The sequence below is a fragment of the Amblyraja radiata genome, chromosome 18 (assembly GCF_010909765.2).
Source record: "Amblyraja radiata isolate CabotCenter1 chromosome 18, sAmbRad1.1.pri, whole genome shotgun sequence".
NCBI classification, from domain to species: domain Eukaryota; kingdom Metazoa; phylum Chordata; class Chondrichthyes; order Rajiformes; family Rajidae; genus Amblyraja; species Amblyraja radiata.
The window spans coordinates 14,997,546-15,011,798 of NC_045973.1; the positions used below are offsets into that span (position 1 = coordinate 14,997,546).

The 14,253-nt window shown below is 43.4% G+C and overlaps 1 protein-coding gene and 1 long non-coding RNA gene across 7 annotated transcripts in view; one reads left to right on the top strand and one right to left on the bottom strand.

The window, feature by feature from the left end:
* Window positions 1–14,253, bottom strand: part of chl1 (cell adhesion molecule L1 like) — a 649,066-nt gene that overhangs the window by 553,530 nt on the left and 81,283 nt on the right. The window lies entirely within an intron of this gene.
* On the top strand, window positions 300–13,806 carry LOC116983122. The gene is made up of 2 exons (XR_004414615.1): window positions 300–438; window positions 13,695–13,806. It is a non-coding gene; the product is annotated as an uncharacterized LOC116983122 (long non-coding RNA).

The window sequence follows — 14,253 nt, forward strand, 5'->3', positions numbered from 1 at the left end:
TCGGTCATGACCTTTCTTCAGACCTTAATGTCTTCAATTTAGAAGAAGGGTGTCGACCAGAAACATCATTCTGAAGAAGGGTCCAACTTGAAACGTCCCGTATCCATTCCCTTCTCAGATGTGCGTGACACACTCTGTTACATCAGCACTTTATGCTTTATCAAGATTCCTGGTGTATCAATATTAGATAGGGAGATTTTGAGCCATAATGATCCGAGGAAACTAAATATTTCCAACTTAGTATTGTTTGTGACTTGGAGAGAGGCTTGGTGTTGGTGATGTCACCCATACTGTGATGAGTGTGATTTTATAGAGGTGTATAAAATCATGGGAGGAATAGATGAGGGAGATGCAGTTTCTTGCCTAGAGTGGAGGAATTGAGAACCAGAGGACATAGGTTTAAAGTGAAGGGAGAAAGATTTAATTGGAATCTGATGGGTAACCTTTTCACACAAAGGGTGGTGAGTGCATGGAATGTTTAAGAAACAATTAGATAGGTACATGGATAGGACAGGTTTAGGGGGATATGGGCCAAACACTGGCAGGTGGGACTAGTGTTGATGGGTGTTGGTCGGCGTGGGAAAGTTGGGTCGAAGGGCCTGTTTCTACACTACATTACTTTATTACTGTATGGTTGAAGTTTTAAATAAATCTGGGAGAACTACTACAGAGTATCACACTGCAGCTGCTGTGCATATATTGGTGGAAGGAGCAAAGCTCCATGGTTGACAATCAAGTGCTCTGAATAGCACTAAGCTTTTTTTCATCTTCTTCGAGTGACACACATCCAGTAAGCAACTCATTAACCAGCACCAAAGTAAATACAGCTTCACGGGGATTTCTCAGTAAGAAAATTGCAAAGTCTATGAAAATATTTAATAATTACAAATATAATCATGGATGTAATTTTACAACACTAATGTGCAAAATTAGTAAATATCAATTTATGTTTCAAAACATTCAGCTGACTTGAATTTAATTTAGTTTAGTTTTAAGATACAGCACGGGAACAGACACTTTGGGCCACCGAGTCGCAGCTGACCAACAATCCCCGCACACTAGCACCATGTTACACACTAGGGACAATCACAATTCTTATTGAAGCCAAATAACCCTCAAACCTGTACGTCTTTGGAGTATAGGAGGACACTGGAGCTCTCTCAAAAATCTCATGTGGTCATGTGGTGAACGTACAAACTCCGTAGAGCCAGCCCCCAAAGTCAGGATCGATCCCGGGTTACTGGCGCTGTAAGACAGCAATTCTATCTCCGCGCCACCGTGCCTCCCCAATTTAACCATCATTTTTTTTGTATATAGGCTAGAGCAATCATTACCAGCATTATGTCACATACCTATCCCCAAGGACTGTGGTGAGGGCAGAATATAGCCAAGCTGCACAGATACAAATTCCCAGATTTAATATTTTTATCCTGTTAAGATCACAGTTAAGATGGCACAGTGGATGCCACAATTAGCCCAGCTCTCCTTTGGAAAAATCAATTCCAAAAAAAGCACTAGGATCAAATTCCTGCAGAGAATGCATCCAATGATGTAAATAGAGAGAGTCAGATTCTGCTATTATACCCCCATCGTGTCTGCTGAATTGACTGCCGTGCTCTTACACATTTGCCCATAAATCACACAAATAGGGTAAGCTGGTTTTATTTACTTTTAATGAACAATTAATATACCATTAACTAGTCAGAGAAATTATGCGTGAAGGGCTTCACAAATGCTTCTCAAGCTCGTTTTGAGATAGACATTTGTGTTGCATCAATAGTGGTAATACTGTATGTCCACTGCTAGTTTTCTTGTATTTCTAATATCTTTTGTTCTTTATAATTTTGGAAACTTTACAACAGGTGGAAAGCCTCCTGTGCAATGCCTCAAATTTTCTCAAGGGCTCATCCCTTTCACTCTCTATTAATCTAATTATTTAATTCCTTGGGTCGTTGGTACCCAGACCACTCTTCTCCTGACTGATCCTTGTAAAAAGATAACAATTATTCTCACCATTACAAATTATGATTTCTCTTTACATATTAATGTTGGGTAGAACGGTGGTGACGCTGGTAGAGCCTCTGCCTCACAGCGTCAGAAACCCCTGGTTCGATCCTGACCTCGGGTGCTGTCTACTCCGGAAGTGGCGGCGCTGTGAAACGGCTGCGGCTCGCCTGCAGTCTGTCTGTTTTTACTTTTTTGTGTTGTTTTTTTTGTCTTGTTCAGTTAAACTTTTGGTTATTAGTTGTGTTATGTGTGGGGGGGGGGGCGGGTGGGGGGGATGAAACAGGGCTTTCTGTCTCTCCCTTCGGGGGAATGCGACTTTCTTGTCGTATCCCCCTTCTCTTCCCCCGTCTGAGCTGAGGCCTAATGGCGGAGCTGGCGGCCTCCAACCTGCGACCGACCTCGAGGATCCGGAGGTAGAGCCAGCCAGGACTTACCAACGAGAGGCTGGCCGTCTTCGAGCTGCGGCGGTGTTCGGGCAGCGGCTCGACTCGGCGCTCCAGTGAGGGCGGACGGCGCGGGGCTGAGACACTCCTGTGAGGGCGGCCCGGCTCCCGGCTGGAAGGTGCTCCCGTGAGGACGGCCCGGCTCCCGGCTGGAAGGCGCTCCCGTGGGGGCAGCCCGGTGCGGGGCTGAGACGCTCCCGTGTGGACGGCCCGGTGCGGGGCTGGAAGGCGCACCCGTGTGGGCAGCCCGGCTCCTGGCTGGAAGGCGCTCCCGTGTGGGTGGCCCGGCTCCCGGCTGGAAGGTGTTCCCGTGGGGGCAGCCCGGTGCGGGGCTGAGACGCTCCCGTGTGGGCGGCCCGGTGCAGGGCGGAGACGGTGCTCCGGCGGCTGAGGCGGCGTTCTGGCGGCGGCGACCTGAATCCGGGGCTCGGCCGCGGACCAGTGGACGACATCGTCGGGAGCTCGCGAGTCACAGGTTGATGCCTGTTTTCCGGAGCTCCCGTGGGAACAACTGCGTCCGCTGGACTGGAGGGCGGCAGCTTCGACCACCCCCGGGCCGCGGAGCTTGAACCGCGGGACTGACTTACCATCGCCCGGTGGGGTATCGTCTCAGCGCAGAGGAAGAAGAGGAGGGAAGAGACAGCAACCCTAAGACTTTTGCCTCCATCACAGTGAGGAGGTGCTTGGTGAACTCACTGTGGTGGATGTTAATTTGTGTTTATTGTGTGTTGTTTATTATTACATGTATGGCTGCAGGCAACGACATTTCGTTCAGACCGAAAGGTCTGAATGACAAATAAAGGATTCAATTCAATTCAATTCAATTCAATATGTGGAGTTTGCATGTTCTCCCTGTGACCGTGTGGGTTTTCTCCAGGTGCTTTAACTTCTTCCCACATCCAAAAGACGTGCAGGTTTGCAGGTTAATTGGCCCTATGTAAATTGTTCTGAGTGTGCAGGGTGTGGATGAGAAAGTGGGCTAACATAAAATTGGTGTGAATGGGTAATCGATGATCGATATGGAGTCGGTGACCGAAGGGCCTGTTTCTATGCTGTGTCTCTAAGTTAAACTAAGCTAAATTTATTCACTGAATCTTTTTTCTACACCATACATTTAATTTCGAGAATTTAATAACACTCTAGAAAGTAAGTAAAAAGGAACAAATATGTTGCAGATTTGATTTTTTAGTAATAACTTTGCTGCTCTTAGCTCAAGACTCAGAAACAGTTTTGGATCATGATGCAAAAGAAATGCTTTTTGACAACAGCTGGACCTCTTCGTAAGCCTGTCCAAAGCAAAATACCAGAAAAGACACAAAGTTCTGGAGTAACTCAGCGAGTCAAGCATCTCTGAAGAACATGGTTAGGTGAAGCATTACGTTGGGACACCCAAGGACACCTTACAGGACATAAAATCACAATACATTTATCAATATTAAAATCAAGTTGATTAAAAACAAAAAACAAAAAAAACAAAAAATACACAAAACATTTTAAGTCATTAAAATCAGGGTGAACATGGTGGAAGTTATGTCGGGTATGCCAATCTAAACAGGTGTGTTTTGAGTTGTGATTTGAATTGATCGATAGTGTCCAGGTGACGGATGGGAGGTGGGAGAGTGTTCCAGAGACGTGGGGCAGAGCAGCTGAAGGCTCTGGCACCCATGGTGCTGAGTCTAAATGTGGGGACAGTTAAAATTGCAGCTGAGGAGGAACGAAGTGACCGGGAAGGAGTGTATGGTAGCAGCAGGTCAGAGAGGTATTGAGGAGCAAGGTGGTGTAGGGCTTTGAAGGTCAGCAGTAAAATCTTGTAGGTAATCCGGTGGTGCACAGGGAGCCAGTGGAGCTGAGTGAGGATGGGTGTGATGTGGTCCGATGATCTGGCGCGGGTGATGATCCGGGCTGCAGAGTTCTGAATGCATTGGAGGCGATGAAGAAGAAGTTTATTGGAGGTGCAAGTGAGGAGGGCATTGCAGTAATCGATGCGGGATGTGACCAGAGCGTGGATGAGGACTTTTGTATTGTCTTTGGAGAGGGAGGGGCGGAGTCTGGAGATGTTGCGGAGATGAAAGTATGCAGAGCGTGTGATATTGCTGATGTGGGGGCCAAAGGAAAATGTACTGTCCAGAATGACGCCGAGACTTTTGACATGGGAGGAGGTGGGTATGGGTGAGCCATCAACTGAAATGGTGAACGGGTGGGTTTTGGAGAGTGTGGACTTTGAGCCAATTAGCATGATTTCTGTTTTATTTCCATTGAGTTTTTCTTTGCGCCCCACCCAAGGTTTCCGTGCGGTTCCCGGAGGTTTTTGTCAGTCTCCCTACCTGCTTCCACTACCTGTAACCTCCGGCAACCACATGCAACCTCCAGGAACCGCACGGAAACCTTGGGTGGGGCTCAAAGTCTCCAGAGGTTTCCATTCAGGTTTCCTAAGTGGGACAGGAGCATAACTCAGCAGGTCAAGCAGCATCAATGGAGGGAATGGATGGACAATGTTTTGGGTCTGGTCCCTTCATCTGGCTGTCTTCTTCAGTTCTGACCCAAAATGTCACCTACCCAATTCCTCCACAAACGCTGACTGACCTGTTGAGTTACTCCAGCATTTTGTGCTAAGCTAATTATATTTCTTAATTATATTATGAAATAACTCATCATGGCTCAATATTTTTAAATCAACTCTTTGAACCACCACCATCTAACATTCTTCAAAAGGTATTTGTATAACTATCAATAATGCATGTTATTAAATTACACGAGTATTGGCCCATTGTATGGATTGTTAATGTTAAGAGGTTCTTAATGAAGTTTCCAGTCGTAAAATGCTGGCTTCCAGTATGTAGAATGAAGCTCATAGTGCATGAATTATTCCGAGGAAAGAAATATCAATGATATCAACTCAAATGCATCCAAGTTAAAGTCGCTCATAGAACTACTGTTATAAACACAAATTAGCTTTCACTACAGGCATTTGCGTCTAGTCCAGAGAATTGGGATCATCCTTTTGATGGCTTCAAATGTCCTCTTTGAAATTACTTCCAAACTCCATTCCTGTAGAGTGGGGCCTCAGATATCAAATGAGTAATTTTGCACTAATTAATCAGACATTCAAAGGATTGCTATTTTGGGAATTGCAAAATGTCACGGAAACATCATAGCATGTTAATTTTGAAAATCGTTCACTGTATTGATTTTATCCTCACCTCTAAATTGGGAAAATAATGGTGTCATGGTGTCATACAGCATGGAACGGCCCTTCAGACCAACTTGCCCATAATGTCCCACCTGCCTGCATTTGGCTTGTCCCCTCTAAACCTATCCATGTACCTGAACAAATGCTTTTTAAACGTTGTGATAGTACCTGCCTCACCAACCTCTTCCGGCAGCTCATTCCATCCACCTACCACCCATTGAATAATAAAGTTGCCCCTCGGGTTCCTATTAAGTCTTTCCCCTCTCACCTTAATCCTATGTCCTCTGCTTCTTGATTACCCTATTGTGGGGTAAAGAGTCTGTGCATTCACCTATCTATTCCAGACTCTGTGCACTTATCCTACACATGTAATGTGATCAATCAACTTTCTAAAGAACAAAAGACAATGATATTGTGGCCCTTTTGCACAGTGAAGGCAAAAGCAGCACACCTTAAATGTCTTCCTTTAAACATGGCCAACTGTGTTGTAGGGAGCTTGCGTGGATGTGGTGCAGCCTTGAGAAAATGGCACTCTGCACGCACATAGTAATTGCTTCTTGGCATCAATAGTTGCTGTTCTGTTATATAAAATGCCCCAAGCTTTTTTTTTCAGCGTAAGGCACTGAGCTCTAATGAAGCAGATGCAATAACAATTTACCAGGCGGGATTGGGTAAAGGCTTTGACGGAAAAGCTGCCTGACCACGGCAAAAGGGCAGAGAAGTGAGAAAAATTGGATAGCTCGTTCAAAGAGGCACAATGGATTAAATAGTCTCCAGTTCTTTATCTGTGATTGGGAATTCATATGGATCACGTTGATCTACTCACTAAAAGTAACGGGATTTTTATCTGTAAAGTGACAACTGCATGTGCTTCTATGGTCACTGCTGTGCAACTAATTTTATATGAGTTTGTTTGGGAGTGTTTTTCAGTCGACTTGCTAAGATGCAAAAGAAAAAATGCAAGCTCCCTCACAAAACGGCACAGGATTAAAGTAGAGTAAATTGATATGAATCAACTCATGTATAAATCAACAGCATTATATTTGAATGATATCAATTGTTGTGCATTTGCTAATAATGTGCTTGTTTTTATTTGTCAATTTGAAACACTTAATTGAAATACAGTAACCGCACACTTTTCATATTTAACAGGTTGTCAATTGGAAAGGAAAGTGGGATGCTAAAAATAGATCGTAATCTTCAAGGGACACATATGTACATTCTGATGCTGTGGAGAAAGCTGCACAAAAATCAAAGCAATCATCGAGGAAACAAATGAATCTATATACATAGCAACAGGACACTTCCAGGGAGTTTGAAAATAATTAGTAAGTCCAGACAATAATGGTCACAAAGCAATTTGGAAAAGACCTGTCATGCTGCCAGAAGCAAAGGGGAAATGGCCACAGTAAACAGCTTGACCCAAAACAGGATAAAAGATGAAAAGTAACCATCCAAAATTTGTCTGTTGCCTCAAAATTGGCCAGAAGCACTAAATGCTAACATCAATGACTAGAATTAACCTCCAGCATTAATTCATTGCCTTGAATTTGGAGTCTCTACCATTCTCCAATGCTATGATGTTGGGACATTTAGCTCTACCAACTGGGAATGAATTTCCGGGCAATTACTGTCTTTATGAAAAACAGTTAGGCAAATCTCTAGTGAACTTGGCATACATTACAAAGCTATCAGATATTACATGCATCAACAAATGTGATCATATTATATAAATATCACTACTACATCTACATAATGAAATGATAAATACTCTGCTGTTCACAAACAGAACAAATAGTCCTTGTAACTTTTGTTTCATCACATTATTAATATCAATGGATGTCTGATGAGAGTTATTGTGTCTAATGTGCACATGTTACATACAATAACTGTTAGCATTTGCACTCTCAAGTGATTGAAGTGTGCACATCAGCAAGTTACTTTCCACTGCAAGTAAAAACAATTTCATATTTTATCAAAAGTTGTATTTAATTTTTGCACAGCATCAGGGATCTTAAAGCCAACAGCAGAAGTCTTCATTCTTGATCAGAAAATGTGTTGTGATTCTAAAATTGCCTATGTTGTGAAGAATCCAAATTGGATCACAGTTTTGTAAAGACACGGTGGCGCAGCGGTAAAGTTGCTGCCTTACAGCGCCAGGGACCCAGGTTCAATCCTGACTACGGGTGTCGTCTGTACGGAGTTTGTACATTCTCCCTGTGACTGTATGGGTGACACTCCGACACTCCAAAGACTTGCAGGTTTGTAGGCTAATTGGCTTTGTATAATTGTAAATTGCCCCTAGTGTGTGTAGGATAGGTAGTGTGCAGGGATCGAAGGTCAGCGTAGACTCGGTGGGCCGAAGGGCCTGCTTCCGCGCTGTATCTCTAAACTAAAATATATAAACATGAGTAGTTTTAATCCATTCTCTATGAAATATTAGAAAGACATGCAACCACTGGTGCCCAAATATCAATCTCTTGTCGACAGAGTTCAGACCATCTCTGCTCAATAGAATTGAAATAGAAAATACACTCAAGGCCTTGCATTTACACAGTAGATCCCTTTGAATGTACTTGCAGTCTTTGTATTCTCTTCAAGAAATAGATTAAGAGATTCACATCTCAGCATGTAAGAGATAATAACACATGATATATCAATCCTCTTGACCTGTTGGAAAGTACATTTGAGACAAAAAATATTTCATAAGCTAACCTCGAGGTGAATTTCATGGGAACAAAGAGCCAATGTATTGGGCACCAAACATGAATGTGAACCAACTCTGTTCAAATTCAATACAAGTTATCTGCATTACAGTAAGTTGGCTCTTTTCAAAGTCGCTAATTCCATTCTGCAAGCTGTAAATGATCTACACTCATTCCTCTCAACTAAACAAGCAACCTCGGAACACTGCAATCCTCCCACCCTGCATCTTCACCCATTTTGCTTCCTGAAAGTCTCTCTTCGAGCAATCTTTTAGTAACTTTTTAACGTGGATAGCTGCTAAAATGCTATTTGATATTGCTCTTGTGACACATTTTGGGCTTCTTTATTTTGTAGAAGTCTTTACATAAATGCAGGTTGTTGTTGGAGAGGAGTTTGGTAGGGCAACGGCAAATAAATGTTCATCTTTCTTGAACTAACCAGTACATTGATTTGGAAGAATCATTCAGTCAGGTGAAAAAGCGTGGATATAAGAGTTAGCCCCATCTCCTCTGTATGCCATTATCATATTTCTGCACACTGTGGATGGCTTGATTGTAATCATATATAGTCTTTTCACTGACTGGATAACACACAACAAATAAGCTTTTCACTATACCTCGGTAGATGTGACGATAATGACCTAAACCTACAATTAAACCACAGTCTACCTCAATTGCTTTGTCTCTTTCAAATGTTATGTCACAGTGGACTGCTGGTTAGAAATTGAATATTGGCCACACCTTGGATGATGTCTTTTAGAGTAATAATACTCCTGCGCCTAAATACCACAAACGACGAGTATGATTTATTTTCATTCATGCATTCAATGGAAAGCGTAAGGGAACTCATTGGCATTTTGGATGCCACTCATGAAGAAGTCTTGAACTTACTTAAATTTCTAAACCCCACCAAGCTGCTTCCTCCCGTTCGTGTTTATGACAATAAAAGTGTTGCCCTTGCCACTTAGTCAGAGTCATGGAGTGATACAGTGCTTAAACAGGCCCAACTTTCCCACATATCTCAGCTACACTAGTCCCACCTACCCGCATTTGGGCCATATCCCTCGAAACCTGTCCTATCCATGTGTACAGCTCACCTACCCCCTCCATGACACACTGGTCTCCAAATTAGTTGGGAATAGGTGCTAAGCTTGACAGTGTGCACTTCCAGACTCAGGAACAGCTTCTTCCCATCTGTTATCAGACTTCTGAACGGTCCGTCCATAAGCTAGGGTACAGTCTCGATTCTCCAACCTACCTCATTGCAGACATTGCACTTTGTCTCTGGAACTGTGATGCTACAATGCTGAGAACTATATTCTGCACTCTGTACCTTTCTCTTCACACTACGCATTGTGTTTGAGTTCGGGTTGATTATGTTCACATATGGTATTATCTGACGATAACGGATAGCATGCAAAACAAAGCTTTTCACTTTAACTTGGTGTACGTGACAGTGGTAATGTGGTGAATCTGTGGAAATCATTGCCACTGAAGGCTGTGGTGGCCAAGTCAATGGATATTCTTAAGGCAGAGGTAGATAGATTCTTGATTAGGACGGGTGTCAGGGGTTATGGGGAGAAGGCTGGAGAATGGGGTTAGGAGGGAGAGATAGATCAACCATGATTGAATGGCAGAGAAGACTTGATGGGCCGAATGGCCCAATTCTGCTCCTTGTCACTATGACCACATAAACCTAATGGGCTGTCCCATTTAGGCGATTTTTTAGGCGACTACAGGCAACTAGGCTGTCACCACATGGTCGCTGGGGAGTCGCATGTATGGTCGTGAGTAGTCTCCTCAGTCTCCCAAAGAGTCGTAACACCTTTCTGGTCACCAATGAATTTTCAACATGCTGAAAATTTTTCGCCGACAGTGGCAACCGTGGGTTTTGACGTAGATGCTGTCGTAGGTTGTCGCCAGGTTAACATAGGTTGTCGCCAGTGCTGACCGGTGAATTTAGGCAGTCGCCTAAAAAATCGCCTAAGTGGGATATGCCCATTAGTCCAGTCACCGATTTTTCGGTGACCTGCTACGGCTATGACAGTCGCCTAGAAATCACCGAAGTGGAACAGGCCCATTAAATACAGGCCTATAAAATCAACCACACAGGAAACTAACTCTGGCCACACTAGAATGCTTCAGAATTGTTACAAAGATGAGTCTGAAAAAAAAAACAATGACTTTTCTTCAAAGATTGTAGGCAGAGAAAAGAGTGTAAAATGACAAATCCAACATGATACATACAGGTAATAAGGTTATCTCCCCAAGTAGAAAAGCAGGGCAATAACATTTATTTTTTAGTGTTTCAGACAAGGTCAGTCTCAAGAAAGTTTATTAGTTGCCAAACATTGGTGTCAAATCTGAGAACCTCACCTTATAGTCACTGAGTCCAGTTGCTGATTGATTAGCCCCATACATCTTCAACAGATATGATATGAATCTTTTATTTTACCTTGAGCTAAAAAGCCCTTACGTCATACCTCCTCCATCATCTTCAATCTAGTTTACGCTAAATTACATCAGCCTTAGCTCCAGAGAATTGGTTTCATAACAGCAGCTGCCCTGACTTGTACTGAGAAGGCAGAAATAATGGTCAGCAAACAGAGAGGCGCAAGTGCTATTGGATTTTATGACCAAGCTCAATACAGTTTTATAGATTTGAACTGACTTGTTGGCACACTACAAATATTACCTGTCTGAATGGATTCTGTAAAAGCAGCCTTTCAAGTAAGAAAATGGAGTCGGGAACAAAAAAAAGAATCATGAAGATAGACTGTTCCTATCAGACAGATCTGGTGAGGCTTCACGTTTAGGATATTTCCAATTATGCAGGAGTATAGTCTCTTCGCCAGATGCTGTCTGCAGGTCACCAGGCAGCAGACTGAACATCAAATGGAGTGGAGGCATTCAGGACAAATGGCATGTCAGGTATGTGCGGAAGCATCTGTAAATAGTGCCGCGATGGACACAGAGTGAATATCTGAGGAACCGCAGAAATTCTGCTTACCATTCACTTATCAAATCAATTTGATGCTGTTTCACCTGCGGAGGAACGGGAAACAACCAAAGCGATTCTCAATCTCTCATCTATGACCTTGGTGCTCGTATAATGTCAGCGTCAACCAAAAATAACCCAGACAGGTGGAAGAAAAGAATAGGCAAGGAAAATTACAGTGTGCAAAACCAAACAGCACAATCTCTAATTGCAAAAGCAGACAGTCAAATAGGTAATCATCTTTTTAGAAGTTCTTCATCCATAGATGTATCAAAGTCAGTCAAGCGGATGAGCTGTGAGAGTATTTTCTGCTCCAGTGTGCGTGCATTGCACAATACCTAATAACACAGTGTAACCTACGGGCTTAACAACACAATCCCCTGGCAATTTCAAAGCTCGATCATGTTTTAGATGTTCTTTCTCATGTTGCTCTCTGATTTTTTTTAGGCCTGTGAAGAGTCACTTCAGTCATGCCCAGAAATAACCAAACTGCCTGATTTTAACAGGCAGGAAATATTATAAATGAACCTCACTTATTTATCAATATTTTCAGTTTTTAAAGGGGTACGTGCGAAACGCGGGCAAACAGGACTAGCTTTAGATGGGGCACATTGGTCAACATGCTCAGTTTGGACCGAAGGGCTGATTTCAAACCTGTATCACTCGTTGACTCTAAAGCTTTGACTCTTTAACATACAACTCCATTGCTGAGTTGTCAGGAATGACTGGAAGGTCTACCAGTTTGGGGAAGACCATCGGGTTCCTGATGGACAGGAATTCAATGAGGTCTATACTGCCCGTCAGGCAGAGGGTACAAGGAATCAGCCAAAACAAGTTTACTAATTGTTTCTCTGTGATGACATTATTTATTTTGATTTCTTCTACATAGAGCACCAACATTTTATCGGCATAGTTAGCATCACTATAAACTGTGTCTTTAATCGCTCGATTACCTTTTTCTAAGTCTTTTCAAAGTGTCAACACAAGCTCGCATTTCCTCTCCCCAGAAAGTAGAAGGGAAGAATGGAGGGTGAATGGGAAATCCTTCCCCTGCAGAGCTGTGGAAGTACCTTCATCAGAAGGACTGCAGTAGTTCATGGAGGCAACTCACCACTAACATCACAAGGGCAATTCAATCTGGGCCATAGAAGCAGGTTCTGTTCATGATTCCAAGAGTGAATAAACAGAAACTACTTTAGTCTTTGGAGATACAGCATGGAAACCGGTCCTTCGGTCCACCGGTCCTTCGGCCCACCGAGTTTGCGCTGACCAGTGATCACCCGGTACACAGTAGGGACAATTTACAATATTTACCAAAGCCAATTAACCAACAAACCTATGTGTCTTTGGAGTTGGGAGGAAACTGTAGCACCTGGGAAAACCCACACGGTCACAGGGATAACATACAGACTCCATACAGACAGCACCCATAGTCAGGATCGAACCTGGTTCTCTGGCATCACAAGGCAGCAGCTCGAACGCTGTGCCACTGTGCCAACCTTACTTTCTCATTACTAAGAGCAGTGACATTCATCCTGTACCACCAATTCAGACACTCACTCATCTTCATCATGAGAAGAGCACTGGTTAGAGAATGGACTTGATTCAGGCGGGATGATACAGACATCAGGAAGCAGACACCTGTGATTGGAGTACCATCAGTCAGAACACCTCCAATTCGAAAATTGAAACAATGGGACAACAGTCAGCATGTCAACAGAACACTGTATTGTCTATTAATGTCATCTGATGTCTGAGTTCAGTACAATGAAATAATCAACATCTTTCCTGACCAAACCGTTAAATTTACTTCTTCCTAAAAAATGCTGTCCTTTTGCTTCAAATATAATCAAATTACCAACCTTCATGTACCTTACCTTTAACGAGTTTAGAGATACAGCATGGAAACTGACCCTTCGGCCCACCGAATCCACACCAACCATTGATCACCTATTCACACTAACTCGATGTTATAGCGGTTTCTCATACACCTTACATAGAGGGGCAATTCTCCCACGGCCAAGTAGTGTACAGACCCGCACATCTTTGGGAAGTGCAAGGAAACCGGAGCACCTGGAGGTGTAGTCACCGGAAGAATGTGCAAATCCACCACAGACAGCATCCAAGGTCAAGATCGAACCTGGGTCTCAGGCACTGTGAGGCAGCAACTACCTGCTGCTCCATTGTTCTATTCTCTCCTATTCTTTTAAGTTATGGGGGTCATGTCCTCAAACAGGTTCCCAAATTCCAAACAAGTTGTTAACATATTGGATTGCATGAGTTGCCCCCTGGCCCTAGTCAAGATTGCAGAGTGAATAGTGTCTATTTTGTGTATTAAAGCAGAGTTAAAGCCCTGGCCCACTGTAAGAGTTCATTCAAGTTTGCCCTGATTCGAACTCGGAGATTTACGATAATGGCCGCTCGTAAGTACTCGGTGCTCTCGTGGACATTTTTCAACATGTTCCCAAATTCCCAAAAACATGTTGAAAAATCTTCCCGAGTCTTCCCGAGTACCTGCCGTTAGCGTTACTAGCCGCTAAGAGACGTCCCCGAGCTCCGACGTACCCGCTACGTTCATTCTACGTGCTTACCACAAGTTTGATTTTTTTTTAAACTCGGGAGAGCACTTGAATGAACTCGTACAGTGGGACAGGGCTATTAGACTCATTGGTTCAGGTCAGTGGGGTCTGACGGTGGAAGGGTAGAAAAGCGACCATGAGAAAACGGATGCACGTGAAAATTATGATCTTGTGAACAAATACCCAGATTATTATTTTAAAATGTAATCGGATGTCAGAACAGGGCATCACAGTGTTGTAGTGGTAGAGCTACTGCCTTACAGCACCAGGGACCCGAGTTTGATCCTGACTATGGGTGCTTGTCTGTACGGAGTTTGTACAGTGGCCTGCG